The sequence below is a fragment of the Herpailurus yagouaroundi genome, unplaced genomic scaffold (assembly GCF_014898765.1).
Source record: "Herpailurus yagouaroundi ecotype Mexico unplaced genomic scaffold, PumYag 159, whole genome shotgun sequence".
Taxonomy (NCBI): domain Eukaryota; kingdom Metazoa; phylum Chordata; class Mammalia; order Carnivora; family Felidae; genus Herpailurus; species Herpailurus yagouaroundi.
The window spans coordinates 15,161,579-15,186,753 of record NW_024412400.1 but is presented as its reverse complement, the minus strand read 5'-3'; the positions used below and the strand labels follow the sequence as shown (position 1 = coordinate 15,186,753).

At 46.3% G+C, this 25,175-nt stretch overlaps 1 long non-coding RNA gene across 2 annotated transcripts; it reads left to right on the top strand.

The window, feature by feature from the left end:
• Positions 1 to 3,046: 3,046 nt before the first annotated feature.
• Positions 3,047 to 10,388, top strand: LOC121033570 (uncharacterized). Of its 2 annotated transcripts, none has more exons than XR_005791995.1 (3): positions 3,047 to 3,554; positions 7,135 to 7,314; positions 9,205 to 10,388. It is a non-coding gene; the product is annotated as an uncharacterized LOC121033570 (long non-coding RNA). The 2 variants fall into 2 exon arrangements; XR_005791996.1 differs by lacking the exon at positions 3,047 to 3,554 and adding an exon at positions 5,890 to 6,374.
• Positions 10,389 to 25,175: the final 14,787 nt, after the last annotated feature.

Genomic DNA, 25,175 nt, shown 5'->3' with positions numbered 1-25,175 from the left:
AAGTGCTTGAACTCACCTTGAACTAGCTTAGGCAACAAAGGGAAAACATTGTCTCAGGAAATCCAAGGAAATTTGTATAAACAAATTGTTGGGCCCCAGGAACAACTGAAGCCAGGGTCTCAAACATTATACAACTTTCCTCTCTGGGGGTACCTGGGTGGCTCAGCCAGTTAAGTGTCTGACTCTTGATTTTGGCTTAGATCACAGTTCATGGGATCAAGTCCCAAGGCGGGCTCAGTGCTGATAGCGTGGAGCCTGCTTGGGATTCTCTCTCTCTCTCTCTCTCTCTCTCTCTCTCTCTCCCCCCCCCCCAAATAAATAAATAAACAGGGGCACCTGGGTGGCTCAGTTGGATAAGTGTCCAACTTCAGCTCAGGTCATGATCTCACAGCTCATGAGTTCGAGCCCCGCATCGGGCTCTGTGCTGACAAGTCAGAGCCTGGAGCCTGCTTCCGATTCTGTGTCTCCTTCTCTCTCTCTCTCCCTCTGCCCTTCTCCCGCTTGTACTCTGTGTCTCTCTCTCAAAAGTAAACATTTAAAAAGCAAATAAATAAATAAACAAATAAATAATAAATAAATAAATAAAATATATATTTAAAGAAAAAAAAACGACTCCTCTCTGTTTCTCTTCGCCTTTTGGTTTCATTTTCTTTTGCTTCAGACCAACTCTATATGGTAGAAAATATGGCTGCCAGCTCCATCATTTATATCTTGAAGCATTCTCCTAGTTCAGGCTACTATAACAAAAACCATAGACTGGGTGGCTTAAATAACAAACAACCTGTGAGAAACATCTTCCCAGTAAGCTGGGAAGGCCAAAATCAAGGCTGTGTCTGGTGAGTACCTACTTCTGGCTTGTAGATAGTTACCTCCTTACTGTATGGGAAGTACATGGCTGTGAGAGAGCTTATTTCTCTCATGTCACTTCTTATAAGGGACCCAATCCCATTAATGAGGTCTCCTTTCTCATGACTTAGTAATTTTCCAAAGGCCCACCTCCAAATACCATCATGTTGGGGATTAGGCTGCAATATATAAATTATATCAATTGGGGGACGGGGGGGGGGGCGGTCACAAAACGTTTAGTCCATGGAAAACTTCTATCTCTAAAAAGGCCAGACTAAAGCTTGCTTTGGTTCCAAGTTAAAAAGTCTGGACAAGCACTCTGATTGGTTTGGTTCGAATCAGTTGCCCTCCTCTGTATCCATTAACTGCTGTTAGTGGGTTGAGGTTCTATGATTGTCACAGGGGAGGTGTCCTTCTAGACCTATCAGTTAAGGCCGTGGGCTCAAAATTATGGGAAAAATAGTATCTCCCTTAAAGTAAATTGCTAACAGTTCTCAGAAGAAAGGGTGTAATTTTTTTCCTCAGTAAAAAGTCATAGGTGTCCACTATCGTTGTGAGAAATCCATCCCTTGGAATCATTGAATGTTATCCTGGACTCCTCTCCCTCTTGAACTTCCCCAGTCAATCAGTCAACCAATCCCCAAATGTATCAAATTTGCCCCCTCCTGGTTTTTCCAACTAAGTTCCACTTTCTTACTTTAAATCCTGTTCATTTTTTGCCTGAAAAATGGTGGTAGTTTTTTGGTGGCACTGTCTCCTATCTTCACCATACTTCGTATAAACCATCAAAATGAACTTCCTAAAACACAATCTGGTCACACTTGCAAGATTCTCCACCACTCAGTGAATAAAGTTCCAAACCTCACGTATAATGTGTGGTCCTTCTAAGCTTGAGGCCTCTTCTACTCCTAATTTATTTGCATGCCAGGATTTCAATTTGCTTCTTCTGGAAATTCACCCAGATGTCTCACTCCAAAACACAAGGAACAGGGGTGCCTGGGTGGCTCAGTCAGTGAAGCGTCTGACTCTTGATTTTGCCTCGGGTCATGATCTCACGGCTTGTGAGATGGTGTCCCGCCTCGGGCTCCGTGCTGACAGTGCAGAGCCTGTTGGGATTTTCTCTCTCTCTCCCCCTCCCTCCCTGCCCCTCCCGCACTCGTGCTCTTTTTCTCTCTTTCAGAATAAATAAAAAAAAACATTTGTTTTAACCTTAAAAAAGACAAACAAGGAACATCCACTCAACTGCAGAATGAGACAGCTCTGAAGACGTCTTTTTTTCTGCTGTTGATGGGGAACTGATGTTACACAGAACCTAAGGAGGAAGTAGATAGGGAGCCGCTCTGGTTTGAACTTTAGTTTTACAGACGAAATACGGAGTCTGAGCAGAACAAAGTTGCTTCGTGCGCTGATGATCAAGAGCCTAAGTCTTCTGATTCACATTCCAGTGACCCAAATCCAGATGGAAGTGAAAACAAATCTGACGAACAGTAGGGCCAACAGGGGAGGAAGGGAATACAATCCTAGGGAAAAAAGATCCAGAAAAGAAGGAAGGGCTTTCATTTTCTGGAATCATCCCTAACCCCAAAATGTAAAAGAAAACAAGAGAAGCTGATAAAGTCTAGGGAGAAGGGGGACGTGTCGCTACACACAGGAAGCGGAGTCATAAGAAAAGGGGAAAAAGGAGCAATGGTTAGCTTAAGAAATCATTTCCTTAGAATGGGCTGGATTCAGGTCCAGGAATAAAGGGCCCAGATGGTTTTAATGATCAAACTCTGCCTCTTGCTTTCATCCGGCTGCAGCAGGAACTGTCACCAGTGAAGGGCCATATCCTGTCAGTGGGTGGCCTCACGAGCTCCCACTGGTGCCTTGGAAGTTGTTCACTGAGGCTGAGATTCTTTGCCAACCCCCAAACCTCGCACCGGGAAGCCTGCCTACCCACCCCCAGGACTGCTCTGGTATTCAGCAATCTGGTGGAGGGGAGTAATTCTCTCAGTCTTGGACGTCTCTTGGTCCTGTCCTTCATTCACTTTAACATATAATTCATGTTGGAATATGATTTCTGGATCATCCTAACCTCCTTGATAAAGCAAAGAATCGTCAGCGTTTGTGAGAAATACAAAACTACCGGTCAACCTGAGGCCCCAAAGGATACTTTGAATGTATTTGACTATGAGGAAAATAACTGCTAAAGTTCACCTAGAAATAATTCTCTCTTTTCTTCTTGTTGCCTTCCCTCAACAGAAGCTGAACTCTTGAGAGATCGCGATGTTGAGGTTACCTCCAAATAAGGGAGTATTCACAAAAATTTTACCCCTTGATAGCAAAGCAGAAAAGTCGCCCCAGTTCAGAAGAAAATCACTGGCCTCCCGTAGACTGACCCAAACTCCTTTTCCAACACTTGAGTTAATGCCAGTATCATGAGACCCCAGTCTGTGTTCTTCTTTTTGTTAGTTTGGAAAGAATGACTAATCCCTGTATACTATTCTTGGACCGTTATTTTGGCCAGTTTAGGAGGAATGGATGAATACTAATAACATCCGACGTTTATAGCACATTCAGAGTTTATAAAGCCTTTTTCCATTGACTCCTCACAGCAGTTCCCAGATGAAGTGACTTGACCTGGCTCATCTGTGACCAAGAGATGAAGCTAAGATATAAACATGAGTCTTCTGAATCCAGCCTTCAGTTTTAACTGTGCACTAGACAGGGTAAGTAATGGTGGCCGTAACCAGCAGCCTTCACCTTCCAGTGGTGCAGTGCAGAAAAGTTGCCTCCTGTTCACAGCAGTGTGGGCTGGAGGGGGTGGGGATTCTGTTTCATCTAGTCGTGCGGAGATTCATGCTCAGGCCACCTGTGCATCACGGTTTTCCACACGTGGTCTCTAAAGCCACTGGAGAGGGAGAGGGAAGGGAGAGGGCACACGGGAGATTTTGACGGGCCAGGCCTGCAAGTGGAGAACATCACTTCCGCCCAGGTCCTTTTGTCCAGAACGTCATCTTAGCAAGGGAGGCTGAAATGTAATCCAGCTGTTCACCCAGGCTCACAAGCCTCAGGAAAGTGTATCTGAGAGCTTTGCCCTTAGAACTTTGGTTTATCGGGCTTCCACAAAGTCTGTTTTGTTGGGGAGGCCATGTTGAATACTCTCTGGAAGTGACTTATTTGTTTTTCCTTTCCAGAGTCTTTTCCTCCTTTAAACTCCCCAAATATCTGTCTATCCTATTCACTTTTAGCCCTTCCCCAGAGGCTGCTTTGAGATCAGTTCAGTTCTCATTTTAACTCTTCACCTGTGTATTTCTCTTTACCCTCATGAATCATAAGTTCTTTGTTGTTTTAAATGTTTAAATGTTAAATGTCTTTTAAATGTTTATTTATTTTTGAGAGAGACAGAGTATGAGCGGGAGAGGGGCAGAGAGAGAGAGAGGGAGACACAGAATCCGAAGCAGGCTCCAGGCTCCGAGCTGTCAGCACAGAGCGCAACGCGGGGCTCGAACTCACGAACCGTGAGATCATGACCTGGGCTGAAGTCGGATGCTTAACCGACTGAGCCACCCAGGCGCCCCTCATAAGTTCTTTGAAGACAAAAACGTGTCTACTAGCACAATACTGTGAGATGCATTCCCTCCAATCTCCTTCAGCAACCTTCTGCTTTCATCTAAAAAAACTCAGTGCTGCCCTATGTACGAGATGCTCTTGGAGCCATAGGGAGAAGCAAAGAGGAGTTAGCCCTGGGGTCTTAAGAAGCTTATGAACAAGACTAATGTGAAACTGCTACAAGGCATGTAGAAATACGGTGCTAAGGAAACACAGAGGGAAGAGACTGATTTTGAATTGAGGGGAAGGGGACTCGAAGGACCTCACTGAAGAGTTAGGAATCATTCTAGAAGTAGCTAGCAGTTACGGAGTTGTTACTCTGTGCCAGGGCCTGCCCTGCAGTGCCTTACATGTACTATTTCATTTCCATCTCATTACAACCTCATGAGACGGCACTAGCATTGGTCCCGTTAGCCAGACTGGGACACTGAAAAATGTGTGATAAGGGACATCGTTGGCATAACTGGTGAAATGTCAATACAGACTGTAGATTAGATAGATAATAGCACTGTATGAATGCTACTTTTCTTGATTTTGATAGCGTTTTGTGATGATACAGGAGAATATTTTTGTTCAGAGGAAAGTCACCCCGAAGTATTTAGGAAGAAAGGGGCATAATACACACTTACTCTCAAATCCTTCAGAAAATAGTTATAATTGCGTGTGTCAATAAGTGGGTGCACACGCGCGTGTGTTTGTGCGTGTGTGGAGAGAGAGGGAAAGAGAGGCAGGGGGAGCGGGGGAGAGAATGTCAAAAGCAACGTGGCAGAACATTAACAATTGGTGAATGCGGATGACGGGTATACTGGAGGTTTTGTGCCACACTTGAAATTTTCTGCAGGTTTAAAAGTTTTTCAAAGTGCAAGCGACAAGAGAAAAGACAGAAAACTCACAGAGAGGAATTCAGTGAATTGCCCAGCTCATACAGCTTGTGAATCGTGGGAAGCGGTCTCCTCCAGAATCCGCGAGCTTTACCGCCTGGGCACCGCGAAGGATTCATATCCTCTGTGTCTACTCATTTGTCTGGCACCGCCCACCTCCTCAATCCCATTGCAGCTGCCCAAGACCAACGAGGCACTTCCCTTGAAGTGGAAAAGGTTTGCCATCTGGCTGGCACCTGCTGCTGGTCAGGCAGACACTCTTGTGTCCCTGCTTCTGGATTTGGATGAAACATCCTGCTGCGGGACATGGGATGGAGAGAAGGGAGACAATGATGCATCCAGGAGTGGCCCTATGGGGCCAACTGCCACCAAGGGGAAGCTGGAGAGAAGCTTGCCCCTCCTCTCTGTCTCCTGTGGCTGTGGACGACTTCGGGGTGAGAGAAGTTCCATGTGCAGAGCAGACACACACGCATGACAACCTGTGTTCAACGCAGTGGAGCATCAGGTCATATTGCTTCACATCCTCCCTTGTCCCACTGCACTTTCCCCATCCCTGCTGCCTTGGATCTGTGCCTCCCCAGTGTAGTGTGAGCACTTTAATCCTTGCCTTGGGCTCTGTTTTCTACAATGGGGGGGGGGGGGCTAGAAAAATAATTATGCAACAGTGCTCCTCATTTGAGCTGGGTCCCGAAGATGGGTCAGAGCCTGACAGGCAGAAGGATGAGATAAAGACATTACAAGTAGAAGGAGTGGGCTGCAGGAAAGCACAAAGGATAGTGGGAAATCGTGGGGTTGGGCAGGGGAGTGCAGACAATGAAATTAAGATGTAATAGAAGGTGGTGGGTGTGGATGCCTGCTGTAGAATTGTTGCTGTTTTTTTTGTAAGCAGGCTTCATACCCAATGTAGGGCTTGAACTCATGACCCGGAGATCTAAGACCTGAGGTGAGATCAAAAGCTGGACGCTTAACTGACTGAGCCACCTAGATGCCCCTACCTGCTGTAGAGTTCAAACATCGTTTTGTAGGCACCAGAGTGAACCATGATGACTCTTCAAGGTACGATGGATAAAATAATTATAACAACAACAACAACAACAACAACTAATGTTTATTAAGCACATACTATTTGCTAGCCTTTGCACTAAGCATTTTTCATAAATTATTTTCCTTAATCCTAGCCATAGTCCTATGAGATGGGTACTAATTATTATTTCCTAAGACGTAGAAAGGTTAATAAATTTGCTCAAGGTCACCCAGATTTTGAACTCCATATTGCATGCTCTTTGCCACCAGGGCTGGGTTTAGAGACATAACTTCAGGGGAGGCATAGAGGACTGGTTGGTGGTAGAGACTTTAGAAATAGAGCTGCTCTGGGGTGCCTGGATGGCTCGGTTGGTAAAACGTCCAACCTTAGCTCAGGTCATGATCTTGCGGTCAACGGGCTCGAGCCCCGCCTCCGGTTCTGTGCTGACAGCTCAGAGCCTGGAGCCTGCTTCAGATTCTATGTCTCCGTCTCTCTTTGCCGCTCCCCTGCCTGTGCTCTAGCTCTCTCACTCTCAAAAGTAAATAAACATAAAAAATTAAAAAGAAAAAAAAGAAGTAGAGTTGCTCTGAGTTGAGGATTCTGCCAACTTTCACAAAAAAGAAGCAGGGAGGAGGCGTAAAACACACCTTTCCTCCTCCACACGCAGTTTTTCCATTCATTCATGGTAATAGTTACAACACAACGGACACTGATCTTAAAGCTGGGGATGGACCTTGTGAATTAGTGAGGGAGGTACAAATTAATCCAAGAATCACGCATCTATCATTGCAGACTACCATGTGCTCTGGAGGAAAAGCCCAGGGAGTGAAGAGGGCATATTCCAGGCATGGTCTAGCTTGGCAGACACGGATCCCACTTCGGAAAGTAATCCCTCTACTGAGAGGCTGGAGAGCTAATGAAAAGCAGCCAGCCAATGGAAACATGACATGTGCTAACATCTTCTGAAATTTAGTAAGTCTGCAATATGCTCCTGATTGCTTCCGACCCCTAAATCTCCTCCGGTGGTTCTCATCTTTGTTAATGAAAATGCCATCTTCCGAGTTGCCTGAGGCTAGAGCATCTTTGACTCCTGTTTCTCAGGACTCACATGGAACTCACCAGCAGGTGCCCCTGCCTTCATCGTTGAAATGCGCTCGGGGTACCATAGTTGCAGGGGTTTTTACCTTAATACCCGGGATTCATTGTCTCTCCGCTTCGAAGAATGAAAAGCTGGACACAGTGAAATGAGCAGCGGGCAAAAGTTTCTTAGAGTATAAGGTTATGAAGTGAGAATAGTATGGAAGCTCTTCTTACACAGAGGGGGCATTTGAAAGTGAATGCCCCCCGACAACAGGCAAGGGTCTTTCTTTTATCGGCTTAGGTTGGCCCCTTTTCCTTCCCCCTCATTCCTTCTCCAGTTCTACCCTTATTGGCTTGAGAACTGTAAATGTCTAATCCTTCCTTTTTGATTGGCTCCTTTCCGTTGTATGAGGGGTGGTCTATGGTCAAACTGTTCCTTGTGGGCCATGCATTTTACGGTCTACTTCTTTTTAGTCAGGTCTTTTGTCGGTCAAATTCCTGAGGGAAACCTGAGGGGGAGTAGGTAGTTGTCCGTCCCATTCTCAAGAGGAACTTTATGCCTGAGGGAGTTTGCTTGAGGGCTGCCCTTCCCGGAAGAAATGTTTTAAAATCAGTGTCTTTTGCCAAGCAGGGACCTTCAAGTCCTAGCCTCTCCCTTTCTGCCTACTGAATGCTATCTTTTCCTATCATACCATCACTTCCCACCATCACAACTGCTACCGCCCTGGTCCAGTCCAATCCATGCTTGATCTGTCAGCGGGACCATTGTGATAGCCTCCTTCACTGCCTTCCTTGCTTCTGCTCTTGCTCCCCACAGTCTATTCTCAACAGATCTCAACAGATCTTGTTAAAATGTCAACCACATCATGTCCCCTGTGCCCAGGACCCTCCACCAACTCCCCACGTCAGAGGAAAAATCCAAATTCTCACAGTGACCCACAAGGCTCGTGGAAATTCCAGGCCCTTCCCCAATGGCTCTGCTCACCTCTGGGGCCCCTCCTGAAAGTCCTGTCTTTTTCTTTTGCACTACTCCAGCCATGGCAGCCTGCTCACTGTTCTCAACAGCCAGACTCAAACCTCTGTCCTTCCTAGTCGGTCTGCCTGGAAATCCTTGCCCCACCCCCACCCTATAGCACTTCCCATCCCCCTTCCTGTACCACAGCAAACCTCACCACAGTACAGACTGTGTCTTCTAATCAGTTCTTTTGTTTATGGTCTGCACCCCACCACCTCTAGAACGTAAGCACTTTTGTGCTAAGGCATTGCTGTGATGCTGGCGTTGACACGGCAGACAGTAAGTAGTTGTCAAAAAGATTAAGAACTTTTGAGGGCTTTTGGCAAGGCCCTTTGCCACTGCAGAAGCTCAAGAGGAAAAGGAGAGGAGATCCTCCTGGAAGCCTAGGGCCCCCATGGATTTCCTCGGGTGTCAGGAAGGCCCCTGGATGCCTCACCTCCGGGGTAGACATTGTGATGCATACCTCAGATCACACTTCAGGATGGGAAGTCTTATGCTCTCAGCTCAGCCCCTGCCGGGGATTGGGGATTGCCTCAGCTGAGGAGAGCTGCCTCTCCCAACATGGCGTCTCTCACCCACAGCCATCCAAACCCATGGCTGACTGGCGTGGGGTGTAAAGGCCCTGCCCTCTTGTCCCAGTCCAGAACTCTGAAGGATCCTCCCATCTTCAGAACTCCCTGTGAGGTTGGCTGAGGCCCTCATTGGACCTGCATGACTGCTCTCCCTCCCCCCCAGCTGACTGCGCTTCATTTCCTTCCTCTCCACAGATGTGGATCACAGGAGCCCTCCCCTGTCAGCCTCTGGCACAGTAACTCCATCTCACAGCGAATTTCCCAGAAGACCCAGTCTGTGACACTCCCGCCCCCCCCCCCCCCATCAAGACGCCTCTCTGTTTCAGATACTGAGACTCACAAATAGTGACCCTTCGTCATTACAGGCAAAAACAGACTGTCTCCTGGAAAAGACAATTGGCTTCATGAGGGCCAAGCGGTCATTCACTTCTGAACTCACAAAATCAATGGCACACCATTAAGGAGAAAATACGAAGGATCTCCAAGAAGCTCTGAAGAAAGGGGATGTCATCACTGGGACTTTGGGAATTTAGTGCCTTGCTCAAGTAACATAGCCGCTTTTAAGTGGGACCTCCTGAAGCTAGTTCATACCCCTTTGTGAGGATGATGGGAAGGCCGTGGTCTTCTCTGTACCGTGACTTCCCAGAATAATGAGGGTTAACAGAGTCTAGCTTTCAGGAAGACTCGGGTAGGGAGAGGTCAAGGGGAGCGCTCACAGACAGCTGGGCATATTTCTGTGTTGTTTCAACACATCAGGAGCAAGAATTAAGTTACTCGTCCAACACAAATGAACAAAATATATAAAGACCGTAAAATAAAACTCATGCTTTCTTAACGTCTTTGCAGCTGGAGGACACAGGAATCACCCTACTGACAGCATGTCTGGTGATCTCTAATCCAGGCCCTGCTGCCTGCTGCTGCTGTCTTCAAAAACAAATCTACGCAGGTCTTTGAACCATCTTAGATGCCGCTTCAAGATACTTTTGGCTGATTACGTAAGGACCAAACTCCTCACTGCAATACTGAACATCTTTCACAATCAAACCAGAAGTAAACACTGCAGGCTCCATTCTAATTCTTGGGACATTTTCCCTCCTCCCTGCCCCCACCTTTCAGAATCACTTTCTGCTCCTTAGAGAAGCTGGGCCCTTCCCAGCTCTTTGTTTTTGCATTTGCTAATTCCCCTTTCCCTTTTCCTCGGTTCCGCCCCAGCTTCAATGTCACCTGTCTGTCAACCTCTGAGTCTCCCCAACTCCAGCCATAATGCATTGCTTCCACCTTTGCTGTCACGCAGCACGTCGTCCAATCACTGCTCTGACTTGTCTTTTTTTTACAATAGGAATTTTAAATTACAATAGGAATATAAGCTTATGTGCTGATGTTGTAAGATATAAAAGTACACAGAGTAGCAAATATGAATCCCTTCCCCCATGTTTTGATTCAGAAGTTCGTTGGTGGGGGTCGGAGAGCTACACAGGTGGCCATGACTTTATTCTGCGTGCCATTTAATATCTGAATATTTCTTTAAAATTTCTTTAAATTTATTTTTGAGAGAGAGAGAGAGAGAGAGCACGCAAGCACGAGCTGGACAGGGGAAGAGAGAGAGGGGAACAGAGGATTCCAAGTGGGCTCCTGGCTGACAGCAGAGAGCCCGATGTGGGGCTCAAGGTGAGATCATGACCGGAGCTGAGGTTGGACACTTAACCGACTGAGCCCCCTAGGTGCCCCTAATATCTGAATATTTCATTAAAAAGTGACAGTCTTTCCTTTTCTTTGGCACTCATCATCTGCCAGAAGTACTTTTAACAGTTCATGGTGTACCGGTCTTTCTAGACTTTTGCTGCTTTCAAACATGTAAATCGTCGCGCTTACCAGTGCAATGATGGTTTATTCAAATAGAATCATACTGTTCCTATTGTTCTATAATTTTTCATTAATAGATGAGTGGTTTCAGGTTGCAAGGAAATTGAGCAGATAGTACAGAGAGTTCCCATTTACTTCCCCTCCCTACCATGGCTTCCCCTATTATTATCATCTTGTGTGGTTCATACGGTAAAATTGAGGAGCGGTTATTGATATATTACTAACTGGCGTCCATAGTTAACATTAGGGTTCGCCCTCCCTGTTGGGTTCTCTGGGTTTGCCAGATACATGATGTCACAAAGCCACCATTACATAGCATACAGAATAGTTTCACCCTCCCTAAGGACCCACCGTGCTCTACCCATTCATCCCTACCCACCCCACCCCCACCCACCTCAGCCACTGGCAACCGCCCATCTTCTCTCTGTATTTGCACTTTTACCTTTTCCAGAATGTCAAAAGGTTGGAATCACACAGCACATTTTCTTTTCAGACTGCCTCCTGTCACTGGGCGATATACATTTTAGGCTTTTCCATGTCTTTTTGAGGCTATAGTTTACCTTTGTAACCGACATGTTCCCCCCATATCCTTACATGCTCATGTACCTTTTTCTCTTCAACAGCTACCTACGTATCTCTTGGTACGATTGTAAAAACTTCCTTATCTTTTTCCTTCTCAAGGGACATGTGGGTTTCTCAAGTTTTTTAGTTGCATATTTACATATCTTTGACTCCCCATAAACTTTGCACTCCATAACCAATAAAACATGGTGTTCAATAAACAGCGTTGCTTCTGTTCACAAAGAAGAACTGTAAACACAGGAAAAGGGTGGGTGGTGGTAACTCAAAGCAAGAAGAGGGAAGGTCCCATAGGGTCCCATAAGTAGTGGCAGAGGGGCTCAGGGGAGAGAGGGGGTAGCAGGCTGGGAAAAAGCTGGGCCACAAAGACTTAACAGAGGAAGCAGGTTTACAACTGAGTCTTAAAAGGGTAGGGAGGATGGGGCGCCTGGGTGGCGCAGTCGGTTAAGCGTCCGACTTCAGCCAGGTCACGATCTCACGGTCCGGGAGTTCGAGCCCCGCGTCGGGCTCTGGGCTGATGGCTCAGAGCCTGGAGCCTGTTTCCGATTCTGTGTCTCCCTCTCTCTCTGCCCCTCCCCCGTTCATGCTCTGTCTCTCTCTGTCCCAAAAATAAATAAACGTTGAAAAAAAAATTAAAAAAAAAAAGGGTAGGGAGGGAGGGGCACCTGGGTGGCTCGGTCAGTTAAACATCTGACTCTTGATTTCAGCTCAGGTTATGATCTCACAGTTCCTGAGATGGAGCCCCACATCAGGCTCTGCACTGACTGCCTGGAGCCTGCTTGAGATTCTCTCTCTCTCCCTCTCTGCCCCTCCCCCACTGATATGCGCACACTCTCTCTCTCTCTCAAATGAACAAACTTTAAAAAAAATGGTGGGTAGGGGTTAGGAAGACGGGGGGGATTTTCATCTTTTTTATTTCTAAAATCAAGAAGCAATCTCAGGGGGGCTCCTGGCTGGCTCAGTTGCAATAGTGTGCAACTCTCGATCTCAGGGTTGTAAGTTCGAAGGCCATATTGGGTGTAGAGATTACTAGAAAGAAAATAATAATAAACTTAAAAAAAAAGCAACCTCAGTATGCTTGGGCTGGCATCACTGCCCAGCAGCCTGGGGGCCTGGACATATGCCCACCTTGACTGCTGCTGCCTCCCCAGCTGCCTGGCCTGGAGAGCATGTGAAGGAAAGACAGAATGGTTTTCCTAAGAACATCGTGTGCATGGTATGACTCCCAGGCAGGCCCTGGCCAAAAAAGGCAAGGAGGACTGGCCTCCAGGAGTTCTTGTTCCAAAAATATTCTTTGCTATTGGAAACCAAGGAAATGTGGAAAGACTCACGGGCCGATGGCCTGACCACTCCTGGGGCTGCATCTCCTAACATTTCTGACCTCTCTGGGTGCGGTCAAGGTGCGGTCCATCTCCCCCTTCCACACAGACTATTCTCATGCTTGAGAGCCACATCTTCACCACCTTAATTTCTCCTGTGGCACCTACCACCCAGAGGAACTCCTGGTGTTTGTTGCTAAATGACTATCTGAACCAATAGTGTTAGGAGCTACCACTCCTACTTTGGGTTCCCCCAGGAGCATACCCTGAAACGAAGATTCCAGTGAGAGTAGTTTATTTGGGAAGTGACTCGGGGACAGCCATAGGGGAGTGGGAAGTGAGATGGGGAAGGGAAGGCAGCCAATAAGTCATTAAGCACGCTATTTCTGTGGACATCTAGAGCCTAATCTCCCAGGGAAACTCTGGGAAAAGGTGTAAAACACGTCCTGGGAATTATCCTACAAGATGGCAAGATGGCTGAGATATTTATATGCCGACTCCTAAGAGTCACTGGTGGAGGGCGGCTCCTGGGGGTATAATAATTTGCAGCCCTTCAAACCTGCCGTACACAGGATGACAGGGCGACCTTCTACAGTTCCAGAAAAGTCTCTCAGGCTCTGAGGGGCAGAAGCCGGAAGGTGGAAGTCAGCCAGAGCACACTGATACGGCAAACCCAATGGGCCACAAGTAGGGGGACATCTGCTACACTACCTTTTAGGAAAAATATTCACAGGAGAACTGAATCGCCTCTACAGATTTGTGACAAGTGGTTGCCCCCACACCCACCTCCAAATCTGAAGTGACAGGAAACTTATAACATCCTGGGGGGGGGGGCTACTTCAGTGTCAGCAACCCCAATGTTAGAAGCGCTTCCCCATTCATTCTAAATCTCCCCATCTATAAATACACCACAGGCTGCTAGCAGAGCTCTCCCTAGCTACTCTGAACATAAGTATGTTCCTTATGTCCACCCTTCAAATATCTGAAGATAATCACAACAGTCCCTCTGTGTATCCATGGTTCCCTCTCTTTTAAACTTCTCCCACCCCTTTAGCATATTCCTTACGACGTGGCTTTGAACCCCTCACCATCCCTCATATACTCGCCTAAGCAAAATTAAAAAAAAAAAAAAAAGCAAATAAATGATCTACTGAAGACCAGGCACAAAGTTACTCTCACATGTGGCAATCTCCTCAACCCGTGTTTTAAAAATCTATGGGCAGGGCACCTGGGTGACTCAATCAATTGAGCATCCAACTCCCCACTTGGGCACAGGTCATGATCGAGCCCCATGTTGGGCTTTGCGCTGTCAGTGCTAAACCTGCTTGGGATTCTCTCTCTCCCTCTCTCTCTGCCCCTCCCCAATTTGCACTCTCTCTCTCTCTCTCTCTCTAAATAATAAAAATTAAAAAAAAAAAATTTTTTTTTTAATTTTATGGGCATGTGACCCAAGCCAGGCCCATATGTCAATGAAATGAAAGAAAGCAAGGAGCATCTCTTTCCTTTGTGACTGACAGTTGGAAGGTTAGTGTGAGCGTGAACCCACCAGGAGCCACTGTAGAAAGCCTAATAATGGAAGCATCCAAGAGGACAAATGAGAATGAGGAGAAAGGGTGGGGCCAGATGACATCACTTGAGTCCCTAGATCTGGCAGAACCTGAAGCCTATAATCTTCAGACTTTTTCGTTGTGGGATCAATAAATCAATCTCAGTCTCCCCACCCTACTCCCCTTCTTTCCCTCCCACCCTCCTTTTTAAGCAAGTTTGAGTTGAGATTTATTACTTACAATGGAACAACCAGAAGAATCCTAACAAATTTGGACTCTTCTCCCGTGATACTATGCAGCCTACATTTTGGTATAGACACACACACACACACACACACACACACACACACACATATACACGTGACAAACAGACACACAATCATTGGTTTTTGTAGAACACTTTGTAAAGCACCCTCAGACCCGTTTGCTCTGACAGACCTCCGAGAGAAGACAGATAGGCATAAAATTGCTATAGTCATTTTTATAAATATGGAAACTGGAACAGAGACGCTAGTGACTTATCTAAGACCACCCAGGCAGCCAGTGGCTGGTAGACCAGGTATAAGAACCCAGATCTGCAAGGTCATAGGCCAATGTTCTTTCCACTGTATCTTGCTGGAGTCTGGGTTTCTGACCCATCTAGGTGTTCATCAAGCTATGTGACCAGCCTCATAAGTTCATCTCTTTGGGCTTCAATTTGCCATCTTTATTGTATGGGGTTGGCAACTGTGATTTCTAAGGGGCCTCCCCAAACTTGCCTTCTGGTGGGCTATGATTTTGCTCCGTAACCGTGCTTAGGACTGGCTGGGATGGCTCTAAATCAAAGACCTTGAGGAGAGGACATCCCATCAATCAGAGACTCAGCACACACACTCGCGCGCACTCCTGTTGGATGACATTGAGGTTTCCGATGGCTCTGTTCTGAGTAGAAGCAAACATAACAACCCAAGAGTAACAAAATAATTGTGTAGACGCCCTGTATCGCATCTGGTCTATTCCTGTTCAGAAAAAAAAAAACAGTGCCATGTGCTCTAATCTTTTTGTTTCTCAATCCTCAAACAAAATGAAATAAAGCAGGCTTTGTGTTGCTGCATTCCCCCTGACAATGAGGGAGTGTGCCCTGAACTGCCAATCCCCCCCACCGCACTTGTATGGCTTTGCACTAGGGATTGAGGGGCAGGGGCGCTGAGAAGCCTGCCTTCTTCCGCTCCTCGCTCCTCGGGGTGGACACAAGGTTCCGACACAGCTCCAAGGCCATCCATGTGCTCTCCCAGCTTATGGCTTCTCAAGACCGCAGGCAGGGAAGCAGTATGATCACATGCTGATATATTAATGAGAATGTAAAATCCACTCAAAGTTCCTGTTTGTTGTGGGCACCTCCGTGGCCTTCCTTTGCTTTGCAGATTCTCTTCACCTTTCTTGGACTTTCCTTCTTCCTGGAGACCGTTTTAAAAGATTTCTAAAAGAAAGGTCGTTCGCCTTGCCGTATTTTGCTGGACCCCGACACAGTCCTTCTCCGCGACCTGCAACCTAGTGGCTTGTGAGAGAGTCGGGATCCCTGTGCCCCACAGGACATTTCTTAGGGGGAAAATGCCCTCCTCCCCAGGCGGCTCCCCCTCATAATCTTTGTTCCAGGAGCTTTGTGTGAAAGGGAGACGCTTTGTCCTGACAAGTCAGCTCATGTTCTGTACTCTGTTCTTTGGAAAATTAATATTACACTGTCACGTGATCACCCTTTAGTGGCCCAGATGTTATTTCAGAATTCAGAATTAGTTTTAGCCAGGAAGACTTTGAACCTTTGCTGGTGCGAGGGCGAAGTGAGCTTAGAGGAGGGGAGAGCGTATTTCGAAAGTCAGAGGCCCACGAAACAACAGCAAAGCCTCACTTACAAGGTGGGACGCAGTCCCCTGCCTGAAGGAAGAGAGGCACGTGGTGTAATTCTTGCTTTCTCAGGACTTAGAGGTTTCTGGATTGGCCAATTATGGAAGTCCGAGCTGCTTCAGAGAGAGTCTCAGTGACAGACCTGTATTTTGAATAATATGCATCTAAAACAAAGAGTGATAAACCTCTAAAACAGATTCCCTGCGGCACAAGCTCACAAAAGCCCAGCTCTATCTTTTAAGCTTTGGACCTTCTAGTTAGGTGCAGGGCAATCCCTTGATATGGACATCAGATACTTCATTCTTGGACCACTGGGAAAGTAAAGACCAAGGGGATTCATGGAGTAGGTAACCCTCAAAAAGCAGTGCCTCCTATTAAATTCTACGTAACCACAACACCAGCTCACTGTTCCCTGATCAGGCATACAGCCAGATTTGTTTAAGTCTCCTGAAATAACTTCCTGGTCTGATCAACCTTGCCAACCCTTTAAGGGCCAGCTCAAACCCCATTATCACTTCTCTCATGAGGACATTGTCGATGACCTCTCTCTGGCCACAGCCCACAGTTTTAAGCTACCCTCCTTCCTCCTTTGCAGCCAGAATCGAATTCAAGGCTCCCCATTCCCCAGCCTTGTTCTCGGGCTATAATTTTTTTAAGCCCTGTTCTTGGTCTATAATTGTTTTTAAGCTTATTTTATTTTATTTTATTTTATTTTATTTTATTTTATTTTAGAGAGACAGAGACAGTGTCAGTGGGGGAGGGCAGAGAGGGGGGCGGGGAAAGAGAGAATCTCAAGCAGGGTCCCCACTGTCAGTGCAGAGCCCGAAGCGGGGCTCGAACCCACGAAGCCGTGAGATCATGACCTAAGCTGAAACCAAGAGTCAGGCGCTTAACCGACTGAGCTGCCCAGGTGCCCCTCTTGGTCTATAATTTGAAGCTGTTTGCTTCTTCTTCTCTCTTCCTCTTCTTCTTAGCTTGTTTCTCATCTCTGGGGCTCTGGTTCTTGTGTCTTTTCCCCTGTATCTAGCTTCACACCTGTCCCCTGGATCTGATACTGATTTGGCTTCTCTGGAAATGACCAGAGTTCTCTTCTTTGGCTCTAGTATTGGCACTTGCCTTTTGGATTTTATCTGCTAATGGAAGATCTGGGTATGTCCCCTGACTCATCACCCCAATGCTGAGACCTATGATCAGCTGGTCTCTGGTTCTGTCCAAAGGAAACTGGACAACCATAGCAAGTAAGGATCTTTTTCCCTATGACTAAATGCCTTTCTGGGGTGGCCAGTGAGGCAGAGGACAGGTCATAGAACAGGCAAGGCCTATACTCATAGCAGTTAGGTGTACCAGAATTTGAATTCCAGCTTGTTCTTGGCTTCATTTACTTACGATACCAACTTGGGCCAGTAAGGAAACTCTCTGAGTCTCAGTTTCTTCATTTCTAATGAAGTGGGGATAGTAACAATAGTACCTACTTGGCAGGATTGATGTGAAGATTAACTGAGCAGTAGAGTGGAACTTTGAAATACTAACTAAATCTTTTTGGACCACTACAGACTCTTCTACCTGGTCCTAAGGTGGTGTGTGTGTGTGTGTGTGTGTGTGTGTGTGATGAATCTTCAGGGAGCCTTGAGGATTGGTGTGTCAACACAGCACCTGGCACAAGGCAGACAACAATATTACCCTAAAATGGAAAACCAATAGAGGATTGAGAATCAACAGATGGAGGACCAATCCTTCCGGCTCAGAAAAGCAGGTTGTAGCCAAGGGCAGTTGCTTATGCTTACTTTACAGATTTTCCAGGATTTAAGTCTGCTGAGTTTGAGACTCAGATTTTCAGAGGAGTTGGTCTGTTATATCTGAGTGGAAGAGCCTAGCCTTTAGATGGATCTAAGGACACATTGGTGAGGCCCAAATTTTCTAGATGCTATTTTTTTCTGAACACTGGGACATGCCATCTTTAGTGTTATCATCCTTCCAAATCCAGTTTTTCCCTGAGGTTTGAGCAGAGCTCCTGACTGAAAGACCCAAACAACTTAAAGTTTGTGTCTGTACTAGTGGTCTGCAAATTAAGGCCTAGGGGCCAAATCCAGCCCACTGACAGTACTTGTAAATAAAACTGCATTAGAGCACAGCCACACCATTCATTTGTACATTGTCTAATGGCTGCTTTCTCAATATAATGGCAGAATTGAGTAGTAGTGACAGAGACCAAAGAGCCTGCAAAGCCTGAAACACTTACTATCCGGCCCTTAGAAAATATTTGCTGACCGCTGCTCTGCATCATACATGTTAAGACCTCAAAATGTCCACATATAACGATGTATCCTCTTTTCTGTTTCCCACTCTAAATTTCATCTCTGTTACAAGAAGTACGATCTTGAGGGCAAAGACCATTCATCCATTTCTTTTCTTTTTAAGTTTATTTATTTATTTTGAGAGAGAGTGCGAGTGGGAGAGGGGCAGAGAGAGAAGGAGAGCAAGAATCCCCAACAGGCTCCACGCCACCAGCACAGAGCCCAATGTGGGGCTCGAACTCACCAACTGTGAGATCATGACCTAGGCTGAGATCAAGAGTCAGATGCTTAACCGACTGAGCCACCCAGGTACCCTTCCTATGGATACTTCTTAATAAGCCACTCGAGGCCTTCCAGTCAGGCACCAACTGCTCCTGCAACCTTAAACCCCTTCAGTTTCCTGCATTTCCTCACCTTTCTAGTTTAGGCAAGTCAATGAATCTTCCTGCCTTTCCCTGAGTACATCTCTCTCTACCCAGCTGACTTCTCCTGTATTATCTCAGGCTCCTTATCTCTCACTATGTTTTTCCTGATATTCCAGTCAGAAAGCATCTCTGCCTTTTTTTGAACTCTGTCAATGGACTTTATCTGGTTCCTGAGTGCCATAGAGACTGCTTCATTCTTTAGATACTGAGTTTCCCCAAACAAGCAGTTAGAGCCTGGAGGGCAGGCACTGTGTCTTGTGGAGTTATCTATTGTCTCCCCCCTTCCTTCCTTCACAAACTATTGCCTTCTTAACAGAGGCTGCCGTGGGGGTGGGTAGGTCCTGGCTGACCATCATACAAATTTGGACTTCCCTGCTTATGCAAAATAGTGCCCACGAGAATCGGTTTGCATGTTGTTGCTTTGCATGGTGGGGAGGGTCATTCCAAGAGGAAGTTTAGTGCACGGAGGTAGAGAGGATGGCGTGATGTTTGCTGCCAAAGCTGGGCCCAGGGATTTGTTTGGGCTCTGGGGAGAGAAGGAGCTGTTGCAAAAGCAGAGGGAGCAGATTCTTGTGTAGCTCACAGCGCATTAACCATACTGCTCTGGGGCCAGATGATGATGTGGCATGGAGTTCAGGATCCCTCTCCTCATTTCTTTATAAATGCAGTATGGTTGTTAAAGGAAGGACCAAGGAAGGACTAAAAGAAATACACTTTTTTTTTAATTTGTTTTTTGTTTTTTTTTTTGTTTTTTTCTGAAGGTTTTCAGCTTTAAGAGAACTGGTAGATAGCACCCTAGCCTAGGGTTCAGATTTTCACCAACGTCTTCTTTGATGAAGCCTATAAATTTTCCTTATTATTCAGATATGATGAGGCCAACAGATCAGGAGACAACTGCTGTTGGAAAGATGGCTTATTACTTATAGTTTCTGAAAGGAGCGGCCATGGCATGTCCCACAGGGCCACTGGGAAAGCACTAGAGTCAGTTAGGAGGCAGAGGGAGAGGTGGGGAAGGAGAGAAAGAGCCTTTATTGTGGTTTCCATGGGAAGGAATAGTGAGGCAGGGCCAGATGATTTAGGACTATCAAGTCTGAATAATTTTAGCTAGTGCTGGGGTGTCGGGGCTATCTCTAGTTGCCTGGTACCTGGCCCTGGGGTGACTGGGGTAGGGGGATCATGACCCCCAGTGTGAGAGCCCAATAAAGGAGGGAGTGGGGTACGGGTTCTGAATTGGTTGGTTTGCATATGCATGCTTATAGGTTTGCATAAGGCGTGCTTATAGGTGAGTCCTTTACTATCTTTAGGAACTGGCAGGCCCTAGAGGGGCAGTCCTTCCATGCTCAGCAAGATGCCAAGATGTCAAAGCATCAGAAAATCGAGGATAATGGTCTCAACAATCACGGTTATGGTTAAGGACTGTGTTAGTTTGCTATAATAAAATATCACAGACGGGGTGGCTGAAACAACAGAAATGTATTTTCTCACAGTTCTGAGGGCTGGAACTCCAAGATCAAGGTGTTGGCAGGGTTGATTTTATTCTGAAGACTCCTTGGCTTGCACATGGCTGCCTTCTCACTGTGTCCTCACATGGTCTCTTCTCTCCATATCCCCGGTGTCTCCTTACGTGTCCCACTTTCCTCTTATAAGGACATCAATCAAACTGGATTAGGGATGACCCTAATGGCCTCATTTTAAATTAATCACCTCTTTAAACACCCTATCTCCAAATACAGTCACATTCTGAGGTACTGTGGCTTAGGTCTCTGACATACGAATTGTGGAGGCTTCAACAATTCTGTCCATGACAGGAGCATTGCTCAAGTAGCCTGTGGGATTGTTGGAGCCAAAGGACATCAGAGGGCTGTCAGTGAGGAGACCCTTGAGGACCCCCTGAGACTAAAGGGCATGGGCTTGGGAGAGGGAGAAACAGGTGAGGACTATGAATCAAGGAAATTTGAGGAAACACATAAGTATTATTTAGCTCTATGAGCTTTGGGAGTCCTAATGAATTTGTAGTACTCAGACAGTTGCACTGTGAAAAGATTATCAACATATCCATATGGAAACAAAATTCCATCAATATCAAAAGCCAATGTCCACAACCCCAGGGAGTCAATCCCTCTTTAAAGAGCACAGAAAAAACAAACAAACAAACAAACAAACAAACAAACACAAAAAAGAGCACAGCGATCAGGGGCACCTGGGTGGCTCAGCTGGTTAAGCATCCAACTTCGGCTCAGGTCATGATCTCACGGTTTGTGAGTTGGAGCCCCGTGTCGGGCTCTGGGCTTGCAGCTCAGAGCCTGGAGCCTGCTTCGGATTCTGTGTCTCCCTCTCTCTGCCCTTCCCTTGCTTGTGCTTTGTCTCTCTCTCTCTCTCAAAAATAAATAGACATTAAAAAGAAAAAAAAAGAGCACAGCAATAACATTTACTTGTATGAACAGTTAATGTCCTGACAATACAGAATCTGGGTCTGCTTTTTGACAACAAAATTTCACTCAAATCTCCCAGGGAAAAGTATCGTCAACCGACTTGAATGTCCAAAAGAAAGAACGCAATGTCCAGTTTTTAAAAGTTCACTGGAGAACAAATTGGTCATTTAACTTCCTTCTTCTATCTCCTTCTTGTGAAAGTCTGGTACAAGCTATCTTGCCCCTTTTTCTAGCTTGTGCCTGTGCGTGTGCGCGTGTATATATATATATATATATATATATATATATACACACACATGTATGTATACATACACATGTATATACGTGTATATACACATGTATATGTACATACACATGTGTATATATATATGTATATATACATGCACGCACACACACACACACACACACACACATAGCTGTTCTCCTCACACCCTCAACATCCACTCTTCTAGCCAGCCAGATTTCTTCCCTCACTAACTACCATGCAGGGCTCTGCAGAAATCTTTCTACTCCCTCTGCTGTCTGCTTGAAACGCAGGTTGGAAACAGCTGGCAAGAGCCAGGGTACTTGCCTCTCTACTCTTCTGCATGCCTGCTCCTTCGCACAGGAAGCATAACACCTTTATTCCTAGAAGACTCTCCTTACCTGAAAAAAATAAAAATAAAAAAAAAAGAGCGTGGATCAGGAGCTCTGGCCCCAGCTTTTAAGGAGGCGGGGCACCGGATGTGTTTGTTGATTACCACAGTGTTTTCGGCATTATCAAAATTAACCAACCCGCAGGCCTGGTGGGGGCAGGTTTAGACAACACGCTCTGAAAGGCTCTGTATCGATCAAAGGTGTTGGTTGCAGGCAGGCAAAAAGAGGATTTCCTCCGTTGAAAGGTATCAAGAAGTGGTCCACAGAGTTGACCAGAAGTGGGTCGAAGGTGGCAGGGTGGGGAACAAACCTTGGGGGACAGGTAGGAACTGAGGGGCTTCAGAAACTGTCGCGGGAACACTTTGGCTAGGGTGCTCCTCCTCCGGCTGAATGCCACCCCGCAGCGGGACACGACTGCAAGAACGGCCACCAATGGGTATCGTCGTGTGCAGGTGAACACCAGCAGTTCCTGTGCTTTTGCACTACACTCTGCAGGCTCAAAGTGCCAAGAGGCGTCATCTGATCGTTTAGGAAAGTCTAGTCCCCTTGCACGAATCCTTACCGCTGGTGGCAAGAGAAATGGAGGATGACCCCCCACCTCTAATTTTAGATGAAGGAGGGGAACCGTGCCCTGTAATGACAGGCGTATTGATGGATTCCTCCAAAATAAGAAGGGACGTTGAATGTTGAAATAAAAAAATTTGATCAAGTGCACCACAGCTATGATTGCACCTAGGAACATTAGAAAGCTGTGTCAATAAAAAGAACATTGAATCTAGGATTTTGTCTGTGCACCAGCTCCCTGGTTGATGAGGCAAAAATTGCTACCCATCCACTGAAAATCTGTGCTCTTGTTTTCATACAATAGAACTCTCAAAGGGATGTGACTTCCGATCTAGGGACTATATTTCCAAACATTGTTTACAATGAGGCACAATCAAGTGACCCAGTTACAGTGAGTAGACTGTGTAAGTTATACAGCCTCAGTTTATAAACATTCTCCACTAGTGATTCTCCATGCTCTTTCCCTCCCTGGCTGTGTAGAACGAAGATGGCTTTTGTGTTAAAGATGACAGAACCTGTGGGGCGCCTGTGGGGCTCAGTCGGTTGAGCGTCTGACTTTGGCTCAGGTCACGATCTCACGGTTCGTGAGTTTGAGCCTTGCGTCCAGCTCTGTGCCGCCAGCTGGGAGCCTGGAGCCTGCTTTGGATTCTGTGTCTCCCTCTCTCTCTGCCCCTCCCCCGCTCACATTCGGTCTCTCTCAAAAATAAGTAAACATTAAAAAAAAATTGAAAACGATGACAGATCCTCTGACAACTTGGCCCCTAAATGACTTCAAGGTGGAAGGTTCCCTCGCTAACCTATTCACCTGTCCAGTGATTTTACATGAACAAGAAATAAGTATTGTCTGGGTTTGGGTCATAATACATTGTTAGGTACTAATACACATAACTTGTTTCTCTGTCTGTTCTACGTGAGACATAGAATGAACACAGGCTTTAGAACGAGACAGACCTAAGTTCAAATCCATGCTCCACTAATTAATTTCCTGGGAGCCCTTTCTTAGTCCCTGTTTTATAAAATGAGGTTAACAGTATCTATCACAAAGGGTAGATGTAAGGATTAAATGAAATGTCGAAAGCAAAATTGCTAGCATGGCAATCTGCACACAGTAGGTACTTTACAGGTGATACTGTGAGCTGAATATGGTGCATATGGTAGGAAGAGATGTATAAACTGGAAATTAGGAGACTAGTGTCACTCCGGGACTGCTGCTCTCTGTGTAACCTTGGGGACATCCCTTCGCCTCCCTGAACCTTTCTTTGCTTATCTATAAAGCAATGACGTTAAATGACACCTGGGGTTTTCACACTGCTCCCTATGGAAACTCTTGGTTTTGCAACATTGCTCAGGGACCCTTCCAGGAGGAGTTGAATAGAGCCAAGCAGACTCTAGTCCCTGCCTCCCTTCCAAACAGAGAAGCTCTGATTTGGTTTTTTGACATACTGGATTTCCAGAAGGGAGTTTATGTGAACCGAAAATATCACTGCTTTTGTGAAATAATTAAATCTATGTGTACTCCAAGGTCTTCAAAGTCCTTCCCTACGCCCACACTCCGGGATCCTGGGAGGGTCTGACGATGATGGCTTAGCCCACCAAGTCGTCTCGGGAGAGGTTTATCCTTCCTCCCCGGATCTGACCAGTTTGCAAGAGGCCAAGGGACCCCTGTCATTTCCAAGACTGCCCAGGCATAAACGTGCTCAGGTGGGGCAGAATCATGACTATGAATAAGAGCTAAAAATGCAACCAACAGGTACAGTGCCTAGCCCCGGGACCTCAGAGAAGGGTGGGTGTACACTGTTCTGGCTGGAAAATGCTGAAGTCAAGCACATGAGTGGGCACGCCCTTTCTGACCAGTAAGCTGAGGATAAGAAAGAAGACAGGCTTATAGGCTCACAGAGCTCCACCAAGGAGAAGGTAGCTGGCTCGGGGTCAGGGCCTCAGCATTCCAATATGGCTTTCTTTTCCAGCACACCATAAGAAGTGTGGCCTCTAACACACATACGCCACAGAAAGGGAGGTTGGCCAAAGGCTACATATTTTGTTAGCATTATGACTTTTCGGCCACTAAGTTCACAAGTATTTATTATGTTCAATGTGTTGGATGCAGTTTTAGCTGCCGGGGGTGGGTAAAGACAAATCCTTATATTCCACGTTCCAGGATGGGGAGACAACATAAATAACTGTTAAATAAAGGGGACAGATAATAAAGGGGGTGTTATTTTAGAGAAGTTAGAGAAGTTCTTTTGTTTCTTTTAATGTTTACTTTTATTAAAAAAATTTTTTTTTACATTTCTTTATTTTTGAGAGACAGAGTGAGACAGAGCACAAGCAGGGGAGGGGCAGAGAGAGGAGACAGAGAATCCGAAGCAGGCTTCAGGCTCTGAGCCGTGAGCACAGAGCCCGAGGCGAGGCTGGAACCCACGAACCGTGAGATCATGACCTGAGCCGAAGTCGGTCACCTCACCGACGGAGCCACCCAGGCGCCCCTTTTGATGTTACTTTTGAGAGAGAGACAGAGAGAGAGCTCACACGAGCTTGCGAGTGGGGGAGGGGCAGAGAGAGGGACAGAGAGAACTCCAAGTAGGCTCCACGCCGTCAGTGCAGAGCCCTACCCGGGGCTTGATCT